Genomic DNA, 17,530 nt, shown 5'->3' on the forward strand with positions numbered 1-17,530 from the left:
GCATTAATAGGATGAGAGATTCAGAAAGTGAGAGATTTGGTGAGAAATCTCCAGTTTTTTTAAAGCGGCAATCATTTAAACTTAAAAATCAAACTGGTTTTGCAATGTAAAGGATTGCCTATTAAATCTCACCCTTAAGCACCATACACACGGGGGAGATATATTGCTCAGTTTCTCCTTTTTATCAGTGACCAGAGATGGTCGCTGATGAAAAAGAAACTGCCGGGGGGAGCCTGGCAGTGGAAATCAGCGATCACTACAGGGGTAAAAACGGGAGTGCGCACCCGGCGATATATCGCCGGTGCACACTCCCATCGCGGGCAATATGGCCGCTTAGCGACCATATTTCCCGCAAAATTACACAAAATCGCCCCCGTGTGTACGCACCTTATGTGTCTAGATCAGGCATTCCCAACCACGGTCCTCAGGGTAGGGTGACCAACTCATCCCTTTAATCCGGGATACATATTAATTACACAGGTTCTGTGGCAGTTTAAAACCAGGTGAAATGGAGTCTTGAGGTGTGGCAGTTTAAAACCAGGTGAAAGCCAGCCACAGAACCTGTGTAATTAATATGTGTCCCGGATTAAAGGGATGAGTTGGTCACCCTACCTCAAGGCACACCAACAGTGCAGGTTTTAGTGATATCCAGGCTTCAGCACAGATGGTTTAATCAGAATCACTCAGGTACTAATTAAGTCACCTGTGCTCAAGCCTGGATATCACTAAAATCAGTACTGTTGGTGTGCTCTGAGGACTGTGGTTGGGAATGCCGGGTCTACATCATAGCTGCCTACCCTCCTGCATTCTGAAATAGCAGCAATCTCCCTCTCTCCCTCATTAGTCTAGCAATCTCCCTCATGTCACCTAGCCCACATTACACTGTTATATTTTTTGGGGAAAAAGGGAATGAGAGATAGATACATTTTCATTGAATCATCAGCGCCATTTCCCAGCACTTATACCAAGTATAGTAGCTCTTACTAACTGCTTTGGGGCTCATCTACATTTAGATATAAGTAATTTTACAAGATTCCTCTCAGATGTAGCAGTGCACACCCACGCTTCTAGGTGCCACGTTCACAATCTCGACATATATGAAACTAGACACGCCGTTTGGGTGGAGCATAACACGCCCCTCAAAGGGGCACTGTACAAAATTCTACTACCAACTATAATCTCCCTGAAACTAGTTTTCAAAAGTAGGCAAGTATGGTCTAAATCAGGCATGTCCAACGGTGGCCGTCCAGATGTTGTGAAACAACACATCCCAGCATGCTTTGCCACAGTTTTGCTATTAGAGAATGCTAAAACTATTGCAAAGCATGCTGGGATGTGTAGTTTCACAACATCTGGAGGGCCAACATTGGACATGCCTGGTCTAAATCATGGGTCTTCAACCTATGGGCCTCCAGATGTTGTGAAACTACATGTTCCAACATGCATTGCCACATTATTTCCTATAAGAGCATGCCAAAACTGTCAGAGCATGCTGGGACATGTAGTTCCACAACATCTGGAGGGCCACAGGTTGAAGACCTGTGGTCTAAATAGACAGTCAATACGTCTGGCAGGATCAAAAGGTCAACATAAAAAGGTAGACACGTGACAAGGTCAACATGAGTTTTCCAAGTATTTTTTAAGTCTTACTTCACCATCCTTTACAGTTGTTGACATTGAAACAAAAAAAGAAAAACTCATATCAACCTTTTCATGCGTCTACCTTTTAACCATTGAAGTAAGCAATGTCAAGTGTGGAATTTTGATGTGACTTGGACATTTATCCCGCTGCACTCTGGCATCTTTGTCATAGGACTCCATTTTACTGAATGCTGATCCGTACCAGGAACAACAAGACAATGTGCTACCAAGGTAGCTGGTTGGACGCTGGCATGGGGTCATCTGTCAATTGGCTACTTAAGGGATCTGAAAACATACCTTTGAAAAAGCTGTACCTGTGACAGTGAAACACGTTAGTGGCTGCAAGCCCATTTCACTGCCTATTGCCACCCTTGCACTACTACACTTTACTTGATCTGGACCAGCCACCCACCATTGGGGACCTTTTTCCAGCTGTTTACATCACACAGTGGGACTCCATCTCTGCACCTTCACCATTAAAGAGGACATTGCTGCCATGCCTTATTGGATTAATTCCTCAGGTGGACACAATTGGTAACTATACCACTATTTGAGAACTTTACTGAAGACTGTGCCAACTGATGAGGTTCAAACTTTCCCCATTCTACATCCAAGTACGATGGTACACATAGGAACGGATCCCATTATCATCTATTAGGAGGTGTGGCAATCAAATGGGTACTTGTGTATTAGCCGGGAGCCCGGTATGTAGTTACCTTAGCGGCGCTGTCAGAATCAGCATGGTGTTCCCCCGCAGCCAGTGTAGTCAGTCAGAAGTAGTGTACTATTCCCGCAAGCGTCCCTGTCAGAATCAGCGTAGTGTTCCCGCGGCCGCGTAGCCAGTGTCTTTGTCAGAATCAGCGTAGTGTTCTCGCTGTGATCTTCTCTCCTTTATTATTAACAAAAATCCAGTTAACACATGTTGTGAACAGGTCGGGAGGATGCGTAACACCTCTGCTTCAGGTTGGAGTCGATAGTGGGGGTTTGAAATGCCTCCTTTGTTGTGCATAGGACGCACTTCACCCGCATACCCCTTTATGCATAAGGCGCACGTGCTAATAATTACTCAGACAGCTGGAGTTCCTCTCCGCCGGCGCGCACGTGCTAATAATTACTCAGACAGCTGGAGTACCTCTCCGCCAGCGCCCACGTGATCCCCTCTCTGCTGGCGTTGGGGATCTCGCGTGTGAGAGGTGCTCACTAGACTTGCCATAGATGCTAACACTACTCTAACTACGCTAGGCAGCCGTTGGACTACGCTGCATATGTATGCTAATTGGGTGCCCGGCTAATACACGAGTACCATCAAATGTGTAGTTTTTAATTTCCCTTATTATTTGTCTGATGTATGTTCATGTGCACCATTAAATGTATATACACACTTTACCTCCTCATTGGTATATTAGCACCAGTGGTGTAGGGTGCAGCCAAGGCAAGCTCATATCACGGCACCTACCCTCCCCCCCCCCCCCCCCCCCCGTGGCAGCACCCTCTCCCCAGCCATTAGTGGCAGCACCCCCCCCCCCTCCCCAGCCCTCAGTAGTAGTACCCCCATCCCCATCCCTCAGTGGCAGTGCAGTCACAGTGCTACCCCTCCCCAGCAGCACCCACTCCCCAGCCCTCAATGGCAGAACTCCCCCTCCCCATCCCTCAGTAGCAGACCTCCTCCTACCCAAAACTGAGCAGCAGCCCTGCCCCCTCCCCAGACCTCGGTGCCTCCTGTTCTCTGCACCATGGAGGACAATGTGCTTGTACCTCTGCCACCCACTGCCTCTTCCACTCTGCTTCCCCCTTCCTTTTGTTTTGACCATCTTCCTCTACATGTCAATCTCTCCCTGCAACACGCTGTTACCCTCTGCATCTCCATGTCACCCCCCCTTCTTTCCATGGTCACCTTCTGCTTGCTGTGTGGCATACTATGAACTAAGGTTTGAGTGAAGTCCAAATTATATTTTTTGCGCCTGGACCAACAACTCACAAGTTCCGCCACTGATGGCCCTTCTGAGTGATATCTATCTTGTCTAGACTATCTTGTCTAGTGTGTATGGGGCTTTAATCAGTGTTATGGGTAAAATCAATACTTTATTTATGTAGAGCTAATTAATGGCAGACCAATGATTCTAGGGGTGAAATGTAATAAGATGAGAGATTCAGAAAGTGAGAGATTTGGTAAGAAAACTCCAGTTTGTTTTAAAGCGGCAATCATTTACACTGCAAAACCAGTTGGATTTTGCAGTGTAAATAATTGCTGCTTTAAAAAAACTGGAGATGTCTTACCAAATCTCTCACTTTTTGAATCTCTCATCCTATTACATTTCACCCTAGATGTTTTTAGCGTCTATACACAACTAAACCTGGTACTTTTGGGCAGGATAAGAGCAATAATGGGTGTTTAAAAAATTCAATTCTACTTCTGGTGCCGATTAATTAATGAGGCAACCAAACCAAAAATGTGAAGATACAGTGAAGATGGCGAAAATAAGGTATTTGGTACTCACTGATAATTCCCTTTCTCCACAGCAGCAGGGGACACTGCAGTCCTGACATATGGGATAGTGTTGGTGCTGAGGAGTCGGCACTTTAAGAAACTTTAGAAGTGGCTGGCTCCTCCCCCTTCTATCCCCACCAGGCTCCAGTCTTAGTAAAACTGTGACCGAGAGAGGACGAGAAAAGGCAAGAAAAGACTAGAAGGAGGAGGATACAGTAGATAAGAAAAAAAAAATTAACATAAGATTATGTAATAATTAATCAGATAAACAATCCGAAAGTTAGTAATGGTACATGTAACAGAATCACCCAACCAAACAACAACAGGCATGACACAAACACGGCTGTTAAACTGAGTCTTCATCCGGAAAGACTAACGTTGTAGTAACACGGCAGGAACTAAAGATAGTGTAACCTGGCAGGAAACCAGCACTGGGAGGGCGTGCAGTGTCCCCTGCTGCCGTGGAGAAAGGGAATTATCGGTGAGTACCAAATTCCTTATTTCTCCCTCGGCCAGCAGGGGACAATGCAGTCCTGATGTACAGTATGGGAAGAATACCCAAGCACTACTCCCGGGCGGGAGAGCGCTGAGATTCCTGCAAGACAGCCCTGCCAAATGATGTTTCTGCTTTGGCAAAGGTGTCGAATTTATAAAACCGGGCAAAGGTGTTCGCACTTGCCCAGGTCGCAGCCCTGCACACTTGAGAGAGGGAAACCCCTCTTGCCAGGGCCCATGACGTGCTAACAGATCTTGTCGAATGAGCCGTAATGGCCGATGGGGCACTCCTATTTGCATGTCCGTAGGCCTCTTTAATGGTGAGGCACATCCAACGAGCCAACGTTCTTTTGGACGCAGGCCACCCCCTGCGTTCATGACAATAAAGAACAAAAAGACTATCAGTCTTCCGCAACGTTGCCGTTTTGTCCAGGTATATTCGCAACACTCTTACAGCATCCAGCGAAGCTGAGTCTTCGGTAAAAGCCGGAATGATAATCGGCTGGTTTAGATGGAAAGCGGAAACCACCTTAGGAAGAAAAGATCTATTTGTCCGAAGCTCCGCCCTGTCAGTATAGAACAGCAAGAAAGGTGGCCAGCAGGATAAAGCCCCAAGTTCCGATACACGACGAGCCGAAGCTAATGCTACCAGCATAACTGTCTTCCAAGTGACATATTTAAGGTGTACCGAATCCAAGGGCTCAAAGAGGTCAGATTGTAAATATCACAAAACCACTGATAAGTCCCAGGGTTCAGTGGGTGATCTGAAGGGAGGCTGAAGCCTCAACACCCCCTTTAAAAACATCTGTATCTCTGGTATGACCGCCAACCTGCGGTGAAAGAAGACAGATAATATCGCAAATTGCACCTTTAATGAGGCTAGACGAAATCCTTTTTCCAGTACTTCCTGGAGAAACTCTAGTAACCTAGATAGGTTAAACACAGCCTTAGGACACCCGACTCTTTCACACCAGGCAATGTAGGTCTTCCAAATTCTGTGATAATGGGCCGACGTCACACTCTTCCTAGCATGGTTGGAATAACCCTGGATGGAATGCCTCTACGCTTCAGCAACTCGGCCTCAACAGCCATGCCGTTAAATGCAGATGACGTAAGTTTTGGAAGGCGAACTCTTGGCAGCAACGGAAATGGTGGAAATATGTATACCAGTTGGTAGTGCCATGGTATTGATAGTGCGTCGACTGCCACTGCTCCTGGATCCAGGGACCTGGCACAGTAGAGTGGAACTTGATGGTTCATTTTGGAGGCCATCAAGTCTATGTCGGGGGTCCCCCACCGAAGCGTCAGTTGGTGGAAAACTTCCGGGTGAAGGGACCACTCCCCCGGATGAAAAATCTGGCGACTTAGATAGTCTGCCTGCCAATTCTCCACTCCCGGAATAAAGATTGCTGAAAAAGCCGTGGCATGGGTTTCTGCCCATTCTAGAATGGGACAGACTTCTCGCATGGCCGCTCTGCTCTTGGTGAGCCCTTGGCGATTTATATACGCGACAGCTGTCGCGTTGTCCGATTGGATTCTGATCTGTCGACCTCGGGGAAGGCTGTGAGCTTGCATCAAGGTTAGCCTGATGGCTCTCAAACTCCAAAATATTGAAAGGGAGCTTCGTCTCCTGCAGCGACCACCGTCCTTGGAACCGGTGGTCTAAAGCGACTGCGCCCCAGCCCTTGAGGCTGGCGTCTGTCGTGACCACTGTCCATGTGCAAGGGCTGAAACTGCATCCCTGAAGCAGGTTCGGAGTGTGAAGCCACCAAAGAAGAGACGAGCGAGCCTTCTGAGAAAGGGTGACATGTTTGTGAATCTGTAGGTGTGAGCCCGACCATTGTGATAAGAGGTTCTATTGAAAGGTCAGAGAATGGAACCGGCCGTATGGAATCGCCTCAAACGAAGCTACCATTTGGCCCAAAAGGCGAGTACACAGATGTGCAGAGACTTTGCGTTGATGCAGAACCTGTCTGACTCTCGATTGTAGAGCAGTGATCTTGTCCAGCAGTAGGAAAATCCTTTCCTCGACTGTGTCTAATATGAGGCCCAGAAACTGTAGGCGTTGAGATTTTCTGAAATTCACAATCCACCCGTTTTTCACAAAAAAACTGCAAGTTGTCATAGCGTCTGCCATAAGCTTTTCCCCGTGTTGGAGCCTTGAGTAGGAGGTCGTCTAAGTAGGGGATAATAGTTATCCCCTGCAGACGAAGCGCCCTGGCCATACAGGCCATTATCTTTGTAAAAACCCAAGGAGCGGAAGAAAGTCCGAAGGGTAGTCCCCTGAACTGAAAATGGCGGTCCTGCAGTGCAAATCTCAAGAACCGCTGATGAGGTTTCCAGATTGGGACGTGCAGGTACGCGTCCTTTATATCCAAGGATAGGAGATATTCTCCCTTTTCCAATGACGCAATAACCGACCAAATAGATTCCATCTTGAATCTGTGGTATAGAACAAATTCGTTCAGGGGTTTCAAATTTAGAATGGGTCGGACAGATCTGTCTGATTTTGGGACCATGAAAATGCTTGAGTAGTATCCCGTGCCCTGCTGTTGATCTGGCACCGGGATAATCACTCCAGACTCGAGAAGAGTCTGTATGGCTCCGTATGTTCTGATGGTGGATGACCTATTGGAAAGAACCTGTTTGGGGGCTGTGTGGAGAATTCCAGCTTGTAGCCCTGCGAGACAATCTGGAGAACCCATGCGTCGGTGCAATGTGTCCTCCATTTCTCATCGAAAAGCAACAATCTGGCGCCCACTTTGGGATCCCCCAAGTGAGCCGGTAAACCGTCATGCCACTGGTTTGTCCGTGGCCTTGGGGTTGTGAGAGACAGTGGCAGCGGCCTGAGCTGTCCTGGCCCCTCTGCCTCGGCGGCCCCTGAAGGAGGAGAAGCCTCCACTGGATCGACCCCTGAAGCCTGCATTACCACGAAAGGAACGAAAAGAAGGGTTTACAAATTGTCTCTTCGGCGCAGGAGCCGAAGAAGGCAGAAAGGTCGACTTCCCCCCGGTGGCCTGAGAAATGAGCTTGTCCAGCTCAGGACCGAAAAGCATTTCTCCTGAGAAGGGGAGGGCTTCCACCATTTTTTTAATCTCTGGCTCAGCCTGCCAGGAGCGTAGCCACACTATGCGTCTAGCAGAAGCTGAGGCTTTTGCTGCTAACACGGAGACATCAGATGCTTCTTCACCAACATACGTAGAAGCGTCTCTGATACATTCCGCCAAGGGTAACAATTCTTCTCTGGGTGAGTCCTGTTCCAGGCCCCTGATCAGATCTGCGGCCCAGGTTTCCATTGCTCTGGCCATTGAGCTGGATGTAAAATAACACCCACAGTAGTATAAATGTTCTTAAGAGCACTGTCTAGCCATTTATCCGGCACCTCTTTAAGCGACACCGCTCCCGGGATGGGAAGGGTGGTTTTCTTTGATAAACGCGATAATGAAGCGTCCGGAGTGGGAGGTGTCTACCAGCTAGCTCTGGACTCGGCAGAAAAGGGGTACAAGGTATGAAACCTTTTTGACATCTGAAACTTTTTGTCAGGTGTCTTCCAGACTTTAACTAAGGGATTATCTAATTCCTCAGAATCTGGGAAAGTTACAGGTTGTTTTTGAACCCTGCCAAAGATAGATACCTGTGACAGAGTAGGTAAATTGGCAATATTAAGGGTAGACCTGATCTCTCTTATAAGACCCTCAATGCCTTGGGCGTCTTGATCATCCAGATCATCCGCGGGGGCATTCTGGAATGGGTCGTCTGTGTAGTCAGGATCCAGCTGAGTATCGTCATCAGGGACGAATACAACTGAGGTAGCCTTCCTCTTTCCAGTCCCCAGAGAAGATGGTCTAACCTGCGCTGAGGCAGCTATAGACTGCTGTAGGGAATCCACCGTGGAGGAGATTTGAGTCAATTGTGATTAAAAAACCTCCCTATCCCGTTTAGATGCCGCTAGTTCGGCCGTCAGGTTAGCCAGAATAGCCTGCCAAGCATCTGGGGATTGTGAAGGGGTTTGAGGCACAGGAGACTGGATTACACTAGATCCCTGCTTTGAGGCATAGCATGGCTCACAGAGGGATACACCCTTTACGTGCTGAGTGTACTGACATTTGCAAGCCTTGCAGGTGTAAACCTTTTGGGCTGCCTTAGAAGAAGTAGCCCTTTCAGCCATGATAACAGACAAGGGGCACACACACACACACACACACACACACACACACACACACAAATAAACTCAAGTTTAGATAGAGCTGAAGCCTGTGTTTCAATAGGGAGAGAGGAGCCACAACCCTCCCAATTAAGGCTACCAGATATATATATATATTACTAAAAGACCCCCTTAAGACTTACAGTGTCCCTGTGATCGCTGAGGAGAGCGCTGACTTCGGCAGGTGCTGGAGAACCAGGTGCTGCAGGGCACAGACAGGAGACTTGCTGGGTGCTTCCGAACAATGGCGTCGGCCGAGAGAGGAAGGTTAAGCTCCGCCCCTCTGCTGGTGCGCTCCGTCCCGCGCCGTTTCAATGGCGCCAACTTCAAAAGCCAATATGACTGGCCAGCTATAGTCAGCGCCGCGAGCACCGAATGCTGCGGGCTGACTCAGTCTCCTCCCCGGCTGATGCGCTCTTATCAGCTGGCCCCCTGATAATGGCGCACAGCGCCGCTTACCCGCAGGCAGCTCCTGGAGTGCGGGGGAGAAGCCTTGGACCCGTCCCGCTAAGCTGCGTGCAGCCGCGGCGGGTCCCCAGAGCGGTGGCTCTGGTGGCTTGGGTGCCGGAGGAAACACTGCGTGCAGTGTCGACCGGACCCCTCCAGGTCCCACGTAGCAGGCAGACGCGCTGTCTGCCTGTCCTCATCGTTAAAATGAAAAAAAAAATACAAAAATAAAAGAAACAATTGAGTCTCCCTAGGGAGACTCCTGGCCCGGAGACCAACTCTATCGGGCACTTTTACTAAGACTGGAGCCTGGTGGGGATAGAGGGGGGAGGAGCCAGCCACTTCTAAAGTTTCTTAAAGTGCCGACTCCTCAGCACCAACACTATCCCATACGTCAGGACTGCAGTGTCTCCTGCTGGCCGAGGGAGAAATAATATGTATCATCAGGATTTAAGTTGTTGTAAGTCGCAATTTATTCTGATACCACAAGATGGGGCTAGTTCTAGTCTTAAGGTCCCCATCTACTAGTGCAATTTGGTCCCTTTTCATCCAATTCCTAAGTATTATATGAAGAGGGTTTAATCACGTGTTTAGCATCCAATGCCAATCAGGTGCACGTTCCCGGATCAGAGCCGGAGATCTTCACAGCTGCAACAATGATCCACCGGATCCCGCAGTGAGGAATGGGAATGCATGTGATATATTACATGCAAAAGAACGGCATGCAATCCTGCCACCCAGGACCTTCCCGGGAGGCTCAAGGGGGATCGGTTGCGACTTCTTCCCACGGAGAAGTCGCAGTAATGGATGGGGGAGCTTAAGATCACATGAGCTCTAGTAAAATGCTGATGGGAAAAAGCTTTGAGCCGTATTTGGTAATGTGCTACATTTTTGGCAGATGGGACTGGTGTGTGTGGGGAGAAATACTGGGATTCAAGGCTAGATGTATCAAGCTTGAAATGTGATAAAGTGGGGAGTAATAAACTACCAACCAACCAGCTTCTGTATTTTTTTCAAACAGCCTGTAACATGGCAGTTAGGACTTGATTGGCTGGTACTTGATCACTTTTCAAGTATTAGTACATCTGGCTCTCGGGGTGTGTTCTGGGAAGGAATGTGGTCTGTAACATTAAAGGAAACCACAAGGTTTATTTATTAAGCTGCCATTTCTCTACATTCTTAAAAATCAGGAATATACTGTAGAACTGCAATATGATTCAAAGCAATAGCATGGCCTTTTTACATTTCCTGAATACATAAGCCATGGTTTAATAAATACTAATTTCTATAGATGAATTCTATAATTATTTATTATCATCATGAGCCCTTTTTTGAGGGAGTGACTGAATGTAAAAAATTGGATGATGTATCAAAATTAAGGTCTTACCATATAGATGTTCGGGGAGAAAAAGAATATTGCTGTTCCGCAGTGTTGCCTCAGAGTATCCCATGTAAGTAGGGAGCACGAGTAATGCTCTACTGCTAGATCCCAAATATCCACTTTATAGATTTAACTTGCAAACGGGACTATTGCCAACACCTAAATAAGGCTCTCCGTTTGCTGTCAGACTAGGTGTGTGCATGGTGTTCTATGATCAGTCTTAAAGGAAGTAAATACATTAATGTATACCCTTAACAAAATGCCTCCAACCACATAAAAAAAAAAAAAAACAGAAAAAGGTAAGACTCACTGGGAGGCTTAAGTGATCACTGGATCGCAACTACATACCTCCCAACTGTGTAAACCCTAAATCAGGACCATCACGCGGTCATCCGAAAAGGGTAGGTGACCTTTACAGAAGGGGTGTGGCCACACAAAGGGGGAGGGGGGGTCGTCCGTGGCCGAAAGATGTTTTCTGTCACTTTGGGGGCATGGTTAGCTGTCCCAACAAAGGACACTGCCGACCCAGGCAAAAAGACGGGACAGTTGGGAGGTATGCAACTATACGTTTCAGACGAGACAGAATGAAGAGTATTTGCAACACTAATTTCACTCCAACAACATTTACACCCAAACAAAGAGTTGCAGACTATCCACTCATCAGTGATCAAACTCTAGCCCTCCAAACAAAATGGGGACATTGAGCCTGGACATGTCGAGCATCAATGAGACATTGAACTAATTGGGACTTCAACACTGAGAACTTTGCTTGATACATTAAATGAAGAAGCAGAAGGTATTACTCTCTTGATGCCAGCTAGAAGACTTACACCACACCTTCACTGTCCTGATTTTCCTATTGGTTATTACAATCTAGGCTCTCGGTATTTTGGAAGAGTGACTACGTTCTCTACAGAACTTACATTCCATTTCTGTACAGAAAACATAAGGGGTTGTTGCACAGCTTGCCACACATTCTGCTGACCCCAAATGTCAGCACTTTCCCTTTTTCTGCTCAAATGGGTTACAGTTCAAATCATATTGTCCATTGCAAGGACAATGATTTATGGGCCCCACACACTGGGCGACTTGCAGGCATCACTTGAGCGACTTTATTAAATCACTCGGAAAATGCATGTAAATCGCAGTGTGTTTGTGTGGCCCACACAGCGATTTTAATGCGCGTCCCCGCCATTCCGAATCTGCCCAAGATTCAGAACGGCCCCTTCGGGTAATTCAGTACAGTCGCTCGTGGATGAGCAGGGCCATCTGAGTGTCTGTCACTGAAAGCGCCGGAGCCATGAAGCCTCGCTGACACCGCCCAGCAGTCCCGTCGATGCCTCCCTGAAGTCCTGCTGACGCTGCCTCCTGGTGCACCGCGCCCGCCGTCTCCACTCGGTAGAAGCTGCGGGAGTGAGAGGACGCGACGCTGGATTGGTAAGTTTTTTTGAAGGAAGAGGGGGGGGGGGGGGTGGATCGTCACAGGCAAGAACAATAAGAGAATAGATAGGTAGACGGCAATAGCAAGTAAGCAAACATATGACCGTTAATGACAATAATTGCCTGGGGTACTAGGTTGGCAGTGCTCCCAAAGAAGTTCAGCATTCAATATGTTCCCTACCAGTCGCCCGATGGGTACTAATTCAGCCAATTACTGCTTAGCTGCTGAGATCGGACGAGATCAGGCGGTACAGTAATGTATGGTCGTAAGTTCCGAAGGGTGGGAAGACACGGGACTAACAATCTGGACCAAGTGTCACTTTTGCTTTCCAATAGTGAGAGAGGACCACAGCCTGTTACACAAGGTATTGAAGGAAGGGTCAAGTCCAACAATGGATGAGAGTGTGAAGATATAAATAGGTATAGATAGATGAGGTTCTTGCACCAGTCAGACCCTTCTACTACCCTTCATCATATGGATATATTGGATGGAGGTTGAGAGTAATAGTCTGACCGTGCTCACCCCAGTAAAAAGAGCCGATATGGGCCACTGGTTTGTGGTTCCCTAACGGTGAGAAAGGAGTATGAAGACAAAGAATGTACCCCCTGTCTTGTGAGACTCTCTGGTGTCAGTAAAGATTATATCTGCACACCCTAGGGCAGGGGTGGCCAACCGGTCTGAGGTAAAGAGCGGAAAAATATTGGCAATCACGCTAAAGAGCCGACATCATGCGCGCACCGAAGGCGCGCGCGGCGAAAAGGGTGTGGTCAGGGGAGTGGTCATATGACACAAGTGGGAGTGGCTACATGACAAAACTTTATGCCCCCAGTGCCAGATATGCCCCCCACAGTGCTAGGTATGCCCCCAGTGCTACACACATATGCCCCACGGTGCCAGATATGCCCCCAGTGCCACACATGCCCCACGGTGCCAGATATGCCCCCAGTACTACACATATATGCCCCACGGTGCCAGATATGCCCCCACAGTGCCACACATATATGCCCCACGGTGCCAGATATGCCCCCACAGTGCCACACATATATGCCCCACAGTGCCAGATATGCCCCCACAGTGCCACACATATGCCCCCACAGTGCTAGTTATGTGCCCAGTGCCAGGTATGTCCCCACAATGCCACACATATGCCCCCACAGTGCTAGTTATGTGCCCAGTGCCAGATATGTTACCACAATGCCACATATGCCCCCCCCCCAGTGCAAGGTATGCCCCCAGTGCTACACATATATGCCCCACGGTGCCAGATATGCCCCCAGTGCCACACATATATGCCCCACGGTGCCAGATATACCCCCACAGTGCCATACATATATGCCCCACGGTGCCACACATATATGCCCCACGGTGCCAGATATACCCCCACAGTGCCTCACATATATGCCCCACGGTGCCAGATATGCCCCCACAGTGCCACACATATGCCCCCACAGTGCTAGTTATGTGCCCAGTGCCAGGTATGTCCCCACAATGCCACACATATGCCCCCACAGTGCTAGCTATGTGCCTAATATGTTACCACAATGCCACATATGCCCCCCCACAGTGCTAGTTATGCCCCCAGTGATAATTTCCCAGCAGCAGCAGCAGCACTCACCATTGTTGCTGCTGCTGCCAGGCGGGGAGAGGACAGTCTGGCATCCCCCTGCAGTCCTGTCACATCGCCAAGGGGAGGAGAGCACACCACGCGTCTCCTTCCCCTCTCACTTCCCTGTGACTGGGCCGTCCACCAATCAAATCTCACGGGCCGGCTCCTGATTGGCTGCCGGCCCGCAAGCTGTGATTGGCAGGCGGCCAAGTCACAGGGATGCACAGTGAGGGATAGGAGAGATGCGCGCTCTCCTACCCTCGGGAACCGGCAGCGGGTGATGGGGGACGGACGGTGGGCGCCGCGTCGGGCAGCAGTGCGAGCAGGAGCCGCACTTTAGAAGGGGGAGAGCCGCATGCGGCTCGAGAGCCGCGGGTTGGCCACCGCTGCCCTAGGGGACCAGGGGGTTGTTGTACAATTCTGTGGAGTGTTTCACAGAGGGATGGTACTAAATAGTTAGTCCCTGAGTCACACAGACAATGGTTAAATTCAATATCAAGATATATGTGACTCGAGGAAAAATATCATAGAAAAATATGACAATAATCAGTAACAGTCATCAAGTAGTTCTCACACTATCTGTCAGCTCATTTGGCAGACAAGTTGTACAATTTCTGTGGAGTATCTCACAGATAGACGGTACTCAATGGTTAGTCCCTGAGTCACACAACAGTATCAAGATATATGTGACTTAAGGTATAGGGATAGAAAGGAAAGTTTGGAATGGTATATCTTCCTGAAAACTTGACAAAACTCTATGGTGCTCAATCATGTAGTTCAAACGATGTCTGGTAATTCAATTAACAGACAAATGAATCACACAAATTCGGTACTATTGCAGATAGGATATGCAGTTTTGACAGCAATTGCTAGAGTCTGTGGCAAAAAAATAGGATTTTGGGTACCTACCGGTAAATCCTTTTCTCGTAGTCCATATGGGATACTGGGCTTCACTACTATGGGGATTGAGACCTCCGCAGGAGAGACAGGCACATAAAAGAACTTTCAGTGTGGGTGCACTGGCTCCTCCCCTCAATCTCCCTCCACTAGTCAGTTAATGCAAAAACTGTGCCGAAGGAGAGCATGTGAGGAGTATGTGATAATGTATTGTGGTGAGATTCATCCAGCACACCCAAACGAACAAAAAACATATAAAAGAGGTGAATCCTAACAACTTAAGAGGACACCTGTAACTAGAACAAATCTATAGTCATATTTATCCTATAGAAAACAAGGCAATAAGCCTAACAATGAAGTAGGTCTGACAGCAGAAAAAGCCGCACTGAGGCGGGCTCCCAGTATCCCATATGGACTACGAGAAAAGGATTTACCGGTAGGTACCCAAAATCCTATTTTCTCTACCGTCCAATGGGATACTGGGCTTCACTACTATGGGGAGGTCCCAAAGCTACCAGAACGGGTGGGAACGTGCGGATTCTGCTGTAGAACCGCATTCCCGAACTGGGAATCCTCCCTGGCCAGGGTGTCAAACTTGTAGAACTTCACAAATGTGTGTTGCCCTGACCAAGTTGCGGCCCTGCATAGCTGCATTGCCGACACCCCTCGAGCAGCCGCCCAAGAGGTACCTACAGACCTGGTTGAATGAGCCTTTACTGAAAAAGGAAGCGACAAACCAGCTGATGCATAAGCCTGCTGGATAGTACATCTTATCCACCTTGCAATGGTACGCGTTGAAGCAGGTAAACCCTTCTTCTGCGCATCATAAAGCACAAACAGGCTGTCCGTCTTACGGATCCTAGCTGTGCGCTTGACATACCCCTTAAGGGTGAGGACCACATCCAAGGTATCTGGTATATCTGGGTGTGTCGCGCTAGAAGGAACCACAATAGGTTGGTTTAGGTGGAACCCTGACACCACCTTTGGAAGGAATTGTGGTCTAGTCCTGAGTTCCGCCCTATCGTTGTGGAACACAAGGTAAGGGCTCCGACAAGATAAGGCCCAGAGCTCGGACACCCTCCTGGCCGAAGCTAGAGCCAGCAGAACAACAGTCTTCCAAGTGAGGTGTCGCAGCTCAGACTCCTCCAGTGGAACAAACCGGGCTGATTTTAAGAAAGTAAGAACTACTTCCAAATCCCATGGTGCAGTGGGAGGCACAAAGGGGGGCTGAATCCTCAGCACCCCCTGTAAGAAGGTTTGCACTTCCGGCAAGGCCGCAATCTTTTTCTGGAAAAACACAGATAGTGCGGAGATTTGGACCTTTAAGGAACCCAATCTGAGTCCCTTATCCAAGCCAGCCTGAAGGAAACGTAGCAGACTGTTTAATCGAAAACTGGCCGGAGGCAAGTCATTCTTCTCACACCAGGCAATATATCTGCGCCATATTACATGATAATGAGACGCCGTCACCGGCTTCCTGGCTTTTATCATTGTAGTGACGACAGAGGGATGGAGACCCTTGTGGACTAAGATCTGCCGCTCAACCTCCAGGCCGTTAAACGTAGCCGCTGTAAGTCCTGGAAGACGAACGGGCCCTGGAGGAGCAGGTCTTCTCTTAGGGGCAGACGCCACGGGTCTTCCACTAGCATGGCCTGAATGTCCCCGTACCAGGCCCTTCTTGGCCAGTCTGGTGCCACCAGTATGGCCTCCGTCCCCTGATGCCGGAGCCGCTTTAGCACCCGAGCCAACAATGGGAGAGGTGGGAAGAGGTACACCAATTGGAAATCCCAGGTCCAGGTGAGAGCGTCCACCGCTATCGCCCCTGGGTCTCTGGTCCGTGCACAGTACATTGCTACCTTGTGGTTCAATCGTGAAGCCATCAGGTCGATCTGAGGGAGCCCCCACAGATCCACTATGGCATCGAACACTTGAGTGTGAAGGCCCCACTCTCCCGGGTGAAGATCGTGACGACTCAGGAAGTCTGCCTCCCAATTGTCGACCCCCGGGATAAAAATGGCAGACAGGGCCTGGACATTCTGTTCCGCCCAGGACAGAATTTTTGACGCTTCTCTCATGCAAGGCATGCTCTTGGTACCACCCTGCCGATTTATATAGGCCACAGTGGTGGCATTGTCCGACTGGACCTGGATCGCCTTTCCCTGTAACAATGGAGCTGCCTGTAACAGGGCATAGTAGACCGCCCTCAACTCCAGCTTGTTGATATGAAGGCCTGACTCCAGTGGAGACCATCGACCCTGTAGGCGGACTCCCTGTGTCACAGCTCCCCAGCCCCTCAGGCTGGCGTCCGTGGTTACCAGAATCCAGTCCTGGATCTGGAACCGTCTGCCTGCCAACAAATTGGATGAATCTAGCCACCACTGTAGCGAGATCCTGGTTTTTGTTGCAAGGCCAATCCTTCTGCGCATCTGCAGGGGGGAGCCGGACCATTTTGTCAGAATATCCAATTGAAAAGTCCTGGAATGGAAGCGGCCAAATTGTATTGCTTCGAATGAAGCCACCATCTTGCCTAGAAGCCGGAGGCAAAGATGGATCTGTACCAGAGGTGACTGTAGGACCTCCCTGACCAGCTGTTGTATTGCAGTGACCTTTTCCATCGGCAGAAAGACTCTTTGTTCCGATGTATCCAGGATCATGCCCAAGAAAACCATCCTCTGGGTCGGAACCAGCGATGATTTGGGCATGTTCAGGATCCACCCGTGGTCTCTTAGAACCTGTATGGACAGATTGAGAGCACTGCTTAAAGCCTCCGCCGACCCTGCTTTTATTAGCAGGTCGTCCAGGTATGGCACTACATTCACCCTTCGGAGCCTGAGTAGTGACATCATTTCCGCCATTACCTTTGTGAAAACCCGCGGGGCTGTCGACAGGCCGAAAGGTAACGCCCAGAATTGGTAATGGTCGTTCCCCAA

The 17,530-nt window shown here is 48.9% G+C and overlaps 1 protein-coding gene across 3 annotated transcripts in view; it reads right to left on the reverse strand.

The window, feature by feature from the left end:
- LOC146035911 (sphingolipid delta(4)-desaturase/C4-monooxygenase DES2-like) overlaps nucleotides 1-17,530 on the reverse strand; it is a 65,882-nt gene that overhangs the window by 38,506 nt on the left and 9,846 nt on the right. The window contains exon 1 of one of the 3 annotated variants that reach the window (XM_083159623.1): nucleotides 388-411. The exons of the other annotated variants lie outside the window; for them this stretch is intronic. The gene's annotated coding sequence lies outside the window, so the exon portion shown is untranslated. Of the gene's footprint in view, nucleotides 1-387; nucleotides 412-17,530 lie in introns of those variants that run through there. 3 annotated transcript variants of the gene reach the window in all.

Source organism: Crinia signifera, chromosome 9 (assembly GCF_055691185.1).
Source record: "Crinia signifera chromosome 9, ASM5569118v1, whole genome shotgun sequence".
Lineage (NCBI taxonomy): Eukaryota > Metazoa > Chordata > Amphibia > Anura > Myobatrachidae > Crinia > Crinia signifera.